Here is a 10,949-nt window from a genome sequence, read left to right on the forward strand (position 1 = left end):
ATCTCCACGTGTGTAACTACACAAACAATGTAACTAGACCAATGACAAGCATGGCTATTTCAGTGGTTCCCTTACACTCCCTTATTGACTCGTAACCAAATATTGAAAACATTACTCTATGTGGCACAAAACCTTCCCGGAGCTTTGTAGTTGTTAATGTCATTATAATTCGCTGCAAGTCATATAAATTACCACATCAAAGTTTACAAACTGGATTTTCTGGAGTCCACAGAACTCTTAAATGAAAAGTACCTCACACAGATCTTTCCCATGGCCAATAGAGAAATCCCATATAATAGACATTCTGGGGAACATCAAAAGACATGAAATAACTTCATCAATGCTGTAACTCTAAGACTTCTGTGAGTTTAGGTTGTTTAAACCCTGACTTGTACAGAAGTTCAAAAGATGGTAATGTACTATTGTTTCACATCTTGGTTGCAGCACAAAATAAAAACTTTCAAAAATAGAAAAACCCTTAAAACTCGATGCTAAGTCATTTCGATGAGAAGCTGGCATACCGTTCTAAAATGCATAGGGTGGAGTCCCTGCAAGAAGAGACACAAGTTGTGTGGGAAAGCTCCATACCAATGCTTACCAGATATACATTGACAATCGCCGATTGTCATTTGCTCTCATCCATTGCAAGATTTTTGATCCAAACAGCCAACTTGTTAAAACTGGCCATACACCTTAAGATTATCTGTCTAACCATCCAACTAGTTAGCTGGTTGGAAAGAAAATCCAGTAATGTATGAGAGAAAAAAACAATTGTCCATTTGCTCCCAAATGCCAGTAAAAAAGACCAAAACGGTAGTTCAGACAAATTGGTTTAAGCAGTCTGATTTAACCAATTTGTCTGAATGACCGTTTTTGCCCGTTTTCCCGTGGTTGGGAACAAATTGTCAATTGTCATTTGCTCCTATACATTACCAGATTTACATTCCAGCCAGCCAACTAGTTGGATGGTTATACAGATAATCTTAAAAGCCATGCCCAGGGGATGTAGTTTGGAAGCCGATGGCCTAAATGCCGACCGCTGGCTTCCAGACTTTCTAATCCCGGTGTGGTACTAATGACAGGTGTCGAAAACTCTACGCCTGTCATTAAACAGACGCCGGAAGAGCGACGCCCAGCATACCGAGCGAAGATATTCTGGGCACCGGGCGCGGGTTGTCGCGGGGGGGGTAGATTTAGGGCTCCCAGGGGGACTTAGGGTTAGGTACTCCCCCCGGGAGGGTTAAGTTTAGGCAGCGAGGAAGGGGGGATTAGGTTTAGGCAGCGGGGAAGGGGGGTTGGGTTTAGGCACTTAGAGGGGTGGATCTGGGTTAGGCACTTGGGGGGAGGTTAGGGTGTAGAATTAGGTTAGCGTTACTTACCTTAGGGACGATCAGGATTTTCACCCTTGCTGGGCTGCGGCAGTCAAGATTTGAAAGACAGGCCATGCGTCCGGCGGTAATACCTACTACACCTATAGCCAGCAGTCTTCCATTCTTATTTTTAACATAAAAAAGGGGCCGGGTAGACCACATCACCTGGAGGTCCCGCAAAGTAGGCAGATCCTCCATGGGGCAACCTATACCCGCTCAAAAATTCTTCTCACATGAGTAGTGAGGAACCAGGTGTTACCCCCAGCTCATTATTTTCCTTACTCATTAGTTTAAGGCATACTTTTCCACAGTTATATGAGTCATATCACCTTGTCACACATGCTTAAACATATAAGGGAGAGCTGACTTAAATTACCCTAGGAGCTTTATTAAACACATTATTAATAGGCATTTGGCTATCCTGTATATTTTGATGTTTTATTGTTGAAAATAAACTTTAATCCTTAAAACAGATGTTGCCAACAATATATGCAATTTAGCTGGTTTAGTGAAATGCATGGTGGTAGAAAATTAACATGATAATGGTTGAGTGTTTCGGTGTCAATAGCATATATCCACCGACTTTGTTACAGTTACTGTGAAGGAAGTGAATAGAACTTAGGGTTGGGTTATTGAAGTGTCTGCATAGGTAATATGCATTGATGCAGGGTCGACACCAGCTCATTAAAAGAAAATCTCTGATATTTTGTATTATTAATGTGCCATACATGTGTGTAGGAGAACTGCTTCTTCGTTCACAGAATATAAGACAGGCAAAGTAGTAATGTGATTGTGATCATCCTGAGAGTGGGAGGTGTTTCTGGTGATCTGCTGGCCAGAGAGGCCCTGTGTGAGATATAGCCCAGCATGGATGCTCTGCACCTGTTCTATGTCCTGGCAGCAAATGATTGCATTCAATAATTACTACTCAACCTATTTCATAGCATTTTTTTTCCTTTGTGAATACTGTTAAAAAAACAACAACACGTTGATGTAGTAAGAGTTCTCTTTATCTCCCCATACCAATCTACGCTATCAATCTTTTGGTAGCCCAATATGATCAGAATTGTATTATATTCTTGCTGTTTGTGCTCCTGGAATTTGTTTATGGTTCTGTAGCAATGACTATTTTACATTAGTTATAAAGCTTCTGGCACAGGAGGAAATTGAAAAGTGAAGGATCTCACTGAAGTCACTGCATATTTTTGAAGGTATGTTACTATCTCCACGTGTGTAACTACACAAACAATGTAACTAGACCAATGACAAGCACGGCTATTTCAGTGGTTCCCTTACACTCCCTTATTGACTCGTAACCAAATATTGAAAACATTACTCTATGTGGCACAAAACCTTCCCGGAGCTTTGTAGTTGTTAATGTCATTATAATTCGCTGCAAGTCATATAAATTACCACATCAAGGTTTACAAACTGGATTTTCTGGAGTCCACAGAACTCTTAAATGAAAAGTACCTCACACAGATCTTTCCCATGGCCAATAGAGAAATCCCATATTATAGACATTCTGGGGAACATCAAAAGACATGAAATAATTCATAAATGTTGTAACTCTAAAGGGGCACATCCACTAGACGATCTACTCCCTGTCCAATCTCTAAACGATTTTTCCTTGATTTTTTCCCTTGAAATTTTATCTTTTAGTCTGAATGATTTGCAAACGATTTGCAAACAATCTTTAATAGATCAAGTGAATTTGACATGCATGTTCGGTCGACTGACGAGACGATCAACGACCAGGAGGAGCGCGCATTGTTGATCGTTAACGACCAAACACTGCACGATTTATAAACGATTTTTAAACGATTGAATGATAACGACGTTGTTATCGTTCAATCGCCTGCTAAAATCGTGTAGTGGATGCCCCCCTTAAGACTTGTGTGAGTTTAGGTTGTTTAAACCCTGACCTGTACAGAAGTTCAAAAGATGGTAATGTACTATTGTTTCACATCTTGGTTGCAGCACAAAATAAAAACTTTCAAAAATAGAAAAACCCTTAAAACTCAATGCTGAGACATTTTGATGAGAAGCTGGTATACCGTTCCAAAATGCATAGCAAAGCTTACCAGATATACATTGACAATTGCCAAAATACAATGGCAAGCAAAGCTCCCGCATGTTATTTAATATATTGGCTGTGCGATGGCACAATGTAACAATGTCTGTCCACTGTATTCCTGTCCGAGTGTTCTAACGTCTGACCTGTGAAGTTTACAACAGGAGGGAAGGGTGGTGGGCTGCTCTGACTGTTTATTTCTCTCCTGACTGGACAACATGGAACACCCTGCCGTGTTGGCACTGCAGAATGAGCAGTAAGTTGGAGCTGACGGGACATTTTGGGCTTGTTCGAGAACACAGGATGTGTTATAGCAGGCAGTGACTAGTCATGGCACTAATTCTCTGTATCTCTGTCACCAGCACCATACTGCCAGTAGTGTGCCCCCTGTTCTTTATTCACAGCTCCTGACAAATAATAAGACAGCTACTGATCTATTTACTAAGCAGTGTTAGGAGACAGAGTGAAAAGTGATAAGGTGCCAGCCAATCAGCTCCCAACTGTCATTTTTCAAACACAGCCTGTGAGATGGCAATTGGGAGCTGATTGGCTGGCACCTTATCACTTTTCACTCTGTCTCCTAACACTGCTTAGTAAATAGACCCCCTAGTCCGGTGGTGATTGCACATCCCTCCTCATCACACATGCAGGACACTAGTCTCCTTTACCCTACAGACCTGCTAATGTCATCTGTCATTTCTAAGTTCGCAAGCACAGGGAGAATATACAAGCTCCACACAGTTAGGACTGTAGTGGGAAACAAACCCACAACCTCAGTGATGTGAGGCAGTAATGCTAACCATTACACTATCTGTGCTGCCCATATTATTTTACCCTGTGTTATTTTACCCTGTTACTTTCTTTGTCATGCATGTTCGCAGGTGACTCAGTGTGTCTGTCCTCTAGATGATGTATCTGTAAGATTTGATGTAAATATAGGATATGGCATCAGGGGTGTAAGTTCATTCCAGGGGAGGCAATCGGGAAGCCGACTGCCTAAATACCGACAGCCGGCTACCCGACTGTCATTTCCCGGCAAGGGTGAAATGCCGGGCGTCTAGATGTAGACGCCCGCATTTCCCCGACGCCGGGAGACTGGCGCCCGGCATCCCGATCGTAGGGATGCCGGGCGCTGCGAGCGGAGAGCCGCGGGGGGGGGGAGGATTAGGTTTAGGGCTCCCGGGGGGGACTTAGGGTTAGGCACCCCCCCGGGAGGGTTAGGGTTAGGCTAGGGGGAGGGAGGGTTAGGCTTAGGCACCCCTGGGGGGGACTTAGGGTTAGGCACCCCCCCGGGGGACTTAGGTTTAGGCAGCGGGGAAGGGGGTGGTTAGGGTTAGGCACTTAGAGGGGGATTAGGGTTAGGCACTTGGGGGGGAAGTTAGGGTTAGGCACCCCTAAGGAGGGTTAGGGTTAGGGGGGTTAGGTTAGATTAGTAAATACTTACCTATCCACGATCGGGATTTCCAGCGCTGTCGGGCTTCCGCTGCGTCGCACTCTGCTCCTGTCGGGCTGCCGCGGCCGGCGGTATTTCATACCAATTCCCATTCCAGTCACCCAGAGGCAAGTTAGAGTTAGAGCCCCCTCCAGAAAAAAGTGGAGGCTGGGAAGAGAGGAACGGACCTTCTTATAATCCCACCTTACCGGTGAGCAACAAAAAATTTCAAGTTAAGAGACTATCTCCAAAGACCTGGCATTAGAAAGCACCTAGAGTCATCCAGCATTATACTTACCAATTATCCTCTGTGCGTCTGTCGAGCACCATCCCCCCATGCATCTCTCCAGCCTCATTCTTCTTGAGTCACTTAAGGCTCATCCTCCTCTTCATCTCTCCAGTAATATCCTCCTGCATCTTTCCAGAATCACCCCCGTGTCTCTCGAGTGCCATCCCCCCTGTCTCTCAAGCCTCACCCACTGCAACCTCCATTACTTGCCCTGTGCCTCTCAAATCATCCTGTCCTATGTCCATACAGTATATGCTTACCTTCCTAGAATGTCCGGGATATGCCCGGATTATTGGGAGACTGACTCCTGATTGGGTGGGCAAAGGTCCTGCACTTCAACACATCATATTAACCACCCGCCATGAAAATAACAGCAGTGCTATGTCACCACGTCGTGTCCCACGACTATTTGTAAATATAAAATTAAATAAATAGTGCCTGTTGTTGATAATTCATTTCAAATTTCCATTCCACAACAGTTTGTGTGTCTACATGGTATTCATCGCTGTTGCTGTTTCATTTTCCTAATTTTGTTTCCAGTGTGTATTTATTGGAGTATGAATATAAGAATTCAGACAGTATTTAAAACAACAGTTTTCCAATTGAATAAATAGTTGGTCTCCTCCTCTTATGCCGAATTGAACTATAAATTGCTACATAGCGCTTATTATACACATAAAGTGTGTTTTCTTATAGGGATTTCTGATAACTCTAATTGTTTTAAATGTCAGGCACCTGAGGCTGATTTGGTTCATTGTATGTGGTTTTGCCCAGTAGTTAAAACCTTTTGGGACGCAGTCCAAAACTACATAAATATTGAATTAGATATACCGTTTACGGTTCACATGACATGGGCCTTATGGGATCACAATACCATGACAGACAATAATCTTCTGTCTCTGGGCCTTCGTTTACTACTAGCTCGTGTTGCTGCAGCATCAAAGAAAACAATACTGGTCCTGATTCAGCTTTGGGAATAGAGTAAAGCTGGCCACACACTAGACCAACTTACATCCAACCATCCAACTAGTTGATTGGTTGGAATGAAAATCTGGTAAAGGATGAAAGCAATTGACAATCAGCAATTTGCTCCCAAACGCCGGAAAATGGACAAAAACTTTTGTTTGAACAAATTGTTTAAATCAAACATTTAACAAATTTGTCTGAACGAACATTTTCATCTGTTTTCTAGCATTTAGGAGCAAATTGCTGATCATCATTTACTCCCATACCTTACCAGATTTTCATTCCAACCAATCAACTAGTTGGCTGGTTGGATGAAAGTTGGTCTAATGTGTGGCCAGCTTAATATATAGCATGTAACTGATCACCTTGGTGAAACCATGTTGCACTGCAGGTGGGGCAGATTTAAAATGTGCAGAGATTTAAGGCCCCCATACATCAGAGATTGATTGCAGCAATCGTGCAATTTGCAATCGATTGTTTATAAAAATCGTTCCCTTTTTCAATCGATTGCAGATTGCAGAATTGCCACAATCGATTGAAAAAGGGAAAGATTTTTATACATAATTGATTGCAAATTGCACGATTGCTGCAATCAATCTCTGATGTATGGGGGCCTTTAGATTTGGAAGGGGGGTGTCCAAACTGACATTTAAATTGCAGTGTAAACATAAATCTGTGCAGTATTTGTGGGCTAAATGCAAAAGCAGCCAGTTTACCCTACAAGCAAATTAAAATGTATGTTTTTGCACCCCTTGCATTGCAACATGGTTTGTCCTGGTTCACAGTTATTAGCTATATCTTACTCCAGAGGTTCTCAAACTCAGTCCTCAAGACTTCACACAGGTCACATTTTGTAGATTACCCAGCAGGTGCACAGGTGTATTCATTCCTCACTGACACATTTTAAAAGATCCACAGATGGAGCTAATTATTTCACCTGTGATTCTGTGAGGAGACCTGGAAAACATGAACTGTTTGGGGTCCTGAGGACCGAGTTTGAGAAGCTGTGTCTTACTCTATTCGCAAAGCTGAATTAGGCCCTCTGTCTCAATGGATACAGGCCGATCCCATCCCCATTTCTCTTATGCTATCTAGATTAATGTACTTACATAAAATGTGGATTGGTTAGAATGCTCATTAGACATAGAATCCCGAGCTGAGAAATTTTTCTCCATTTGGCTTCCTTATATACGTTGGTTGCCTTCTCCCATTAGAGAATTTCTCAGGAAAGCAGTTAGCCTTACCACGTGGTACAACTTATACCCCTTTTACAACAGAGCTAAAACCCGGGTTATTGCAGGGTTAACCCGGGTTGCTTCTGGGTGTAAAAGGGAACAGGGTTGGAGTGCCGGGTCGAGTGACCCGGCAATTCGACCCAGGTAACTTGCAGGGTTTAACACGGGAACGACACATGAAACCTTGCAGTGTAAACGGAGCGAGCTGGGTCATGATGACCCGGATCATGCCACATACCTGCCGTTTGGCCGGCTTCCGTGGCACTTGGAGATTACGTCATCTCCAAGCGTCCACTTCAACGCCAGAAGAGCTGGGCCACTGCAGACCCGGCTCCGGTGTGAATGGCACCAACTCGGGAATATCCTGGGACGGTGTCGGGGGAAGTTCCGGGTCTGATCTGGATTGGAACCCTGTTCCAACCTTCCGGGTCAGACCCAGAATTTAGGTATAAAAGCATTATAAGAGGTGCTGTCAAGGGGATCGCCTCTATTTTAGCGATTTTATATTCTCCAGTAATGAACGGACGCTAGTATAATTTTCCATACTATTAATACATTATTATTATACTCTGTCTAAAGACTAATGCACAGGATCTCAAACTCGGTCCTCAAGACCCCAAACAGTGCATGTTTTCTAGGTCTCCTCACAGAATCACAAGTGAAATAATTAGCTTTACCTGTGGATCTTTTAAAATGTGTCAGTGAGTAATAACTACACTTGTACACCTGCTGGGTGACCTGGAAAATGTAAACTATGTGGAGTCCTGAGCAGTGGCAGATCCAGGGGGGGCGATTGGAGCGATCGCCCCCCCTAGCGTGTTTGCCTCTCTGCTCTGGCTCTGGGAGTGGGACTCGGGAGTCAGTAACATTGCGCAATGTCTCCATCGAAGTGAGTGCTGCTGATGGCAGATGGGCCCGCCTCCCGCTCCTCCCCCTCCTGCTCCGGGGACTAGTGATGCTGCTGGCTGATAGGCCGGCCTCCCGCTCTGCTCCTCCTGCTCCAGGGACTAGTGCTGCTGCTGGCTGATAGGCCCACCTCTGGCTCTGCTCCTCCCCCTCCTCCTGTTTCCGTGGGACTGAGTGCTGCTCCTTGCTGATGGGCCCACCTCCCACTCTGCTCCTACCCCTCCTTCTGCCTGTGTCCAGGAACAATGCACTCCGCTTGGTATCATCCACTTCCACAGACCCGTGAATCACGGGATTATGCTCCAGGGGCGGAGCCTAATAATGGAAACTGCTCAGCCCTGCCCCCATCAACAACCTGCTGCCGCATGTCAAGATAGGATCTAAAAGTAAGTGTGTGTTTTAATTAAATTTATATAAGTGTGGGTGTGTACGTATGTTCCTATGTAAGTGTGGGTGTGTACGTATGCCCCTATGTAAGTGTGGGTGTGTATGTATGCCCCTATGTAAGTGTGGGTGTGTACGTATGCCCCAATGTAAGTGTGGGTGTGTACGTATGCCCCTATGTAAGTGTGGGTGTGTATGTCCCTATGTAAGTGTGGGTGTGTATGTATGTCCCTATGTAAGTATGGGTGTGTATGTATGTCCCTATGTAAGTGTGGGTGTGTATGTATGTCCCTATGTAAGTGTGGGTGTATATATATATATATATATATATATATATAAACCATATACTCCTCTGGCACTCTGATATCAAGTGGTATATAGCCAAACTGGCTCTGGTGCCTTCCTTATGGGGTCAATGCCCCTATTCCATATACTCCACAATGAAAGGCGGCACTCAGAAACTTGAAAACCGGATACCCTCACCAGAGGGATTTATTCATGCAAGTGCAGAACGACGTTTCGGGGTCTGACACCCCTTCCTCAGGACAACATAACATATAGGACCTCTTTCAGACACACTCGCTAGCGTACGCGCATGTGCACGCTTCATTCTGCGCGTGTGCAAACTACTCTGTGCGATCGCAGCCCGCTCCCTCGCCCAGCACAGACAGCCAAGTGAAATGAGAGACAGGAGAGGCCGGTTGTGGGTGGTAACATGGGCAGGACACTAATATCAGGGATGTGGAGGTGCGAACGCAGGTGTGTTTCAACGCCGTTTTTAAGGCATGCATAATTAATAGGCAGCGTCATACTACATGTCACATGCCTGTTTTTTACACTGAAGTCCTCGCAGTGCTTGCGGCAGGGTAAGGCAACCACAAGCGCTGCGTTCGCTACCGATGGTGCTCGCTCGCACAGCCAAAGTGGGTGTGCTTAAGCCTTGGCGGGCGATCGCTTCCCGTGTCGTCACTTTGAAAAATTTGCATACGCTGGATGCGAGCGATTGCATCTAGCAAGCGGCTCTGAATCAGGGCCAAAGTGTTCAAGGGCACAAGGAGGCCACCAAGGTCCAGGAGGACCTAATTTTTTATCTGTCCTCATCAGCTCTAACTATGTGGGAACGGAAGGTGCTTAACAGAGGATTGTCCTTTATTCCGACGAATAAAAATAATTCTTTCAAATGGAAAACTGAGATGTTTAAGCTACAACGCTCTCTTAAACTCAAGGAATACTTTGATAAACAGCCATCTCTCTAATCTTCAGACGTGCTACCTGCTAACGTGGTTAAATTGGGTGAAAAATCAAAGTTTCATCCCCAAAGCTCTAATGCTTCAATTAAAACGTTTAACAGATTATTAGAGGAGTCAATTAAAGAAGACACGGGCCCTTTCTACCACAATTTACATATAGAAGAAAAGAGAGCACTGGATTCTTTGAATAAATGAAAGGACATTATTATTAGAAATGCAGATGAAGGCGGTTCTATTGTGATCCAGGATACTACTACCTATATTGAAGAGTGTGAACGCCAACTGGGGGATCAAAATACCTATGAATTACTGAGAGGGGATAAAATAGAACTTGACTTATTACTTGAAACAGCAGTACAAGAGGGACTGATTGAAATGGATACTAAAAATTAATTGTGTGCAACATACCCCATAGTACCCATATTTTATACATTACCAAAGATACACAAAGACTCACAAAGACTCTGAGTGCCGCCTTTCATTGTGGAGTGTATATATATATATATATATATATATATATACACACACATACATATATATACATGTATATATTTTTCATGAATACATAATCTTTAATCATCATTCAGCAGCACAACCCAGCCTAGGAGTTGTAATGGCTGGGAGCTGGGGCAGGCTGCTGGCATTGCTCTTGGAATGATACTGACTGTCTGGACTTTACCTCAACTGGCATCCAGTCCAGTGTCACTCCACAGACTCTGACGGTACACACAGCGCCACACCGCACCGCTCCCTGCCAGCCAGCCAGCCCTAGTAGCGCACCCAAGGGGGGTTTCTGAGAACCCAAAAACCCACCCTGAAAGACAAGACAAGCGAGTGCCATATTATTAAGCCCCGACCCCCTCGCGGCAAAATTCCGTGATTCACGGGTCAATCGGGAGGAGGCGGAGCCAATATGATGCAATTTCATTTAAATCTTGTCATTTGGCCCCGCCCCTTCCCGTTAGACCCGCAAATCGCAGCATTTTGCCGCTAGCGGGAGGAGCTTAATGACAGTGCCAGGTCCCGTCCCCATCTCTACAACC

At 44.5% G+C, this 10,949-nt stretch overlaps 1 non-coding gene across 1 annotated transcript; it reads right to left on the minus strand.

The window, feature by feature from the left end:
* Positions 1-1,518: 1,518 nt before the first annotated feature.
* LOC148532255 (U12 minor spliceosomal RNA) lies at positions 1,519-1,669 on the minus strand. The gene has a single exon (XR_015877762.1). It is a non-coding gene; the product is annotated as a U12 minor spliceosomal RNA (small nuclear RNA).
* Positions 1,670-10,949: the final 9,280 nt, after the last annotated feature.

The sequence above is a fragment of the Taudactylus pleione genome, unplaced genomic scaffold, assembly GCF_031769625.1.
Source record: "Taudactylus pleione unplaced genomic scaffold, aTauple2 ptg000080l, whole genome shotgun sequence".
Lineage (NCBI taxonomy): Eukaryota > Metazoa > Chordata > Amphibia > Anura > Myobatrachidae > Taudactylus > Taudactylus pleione.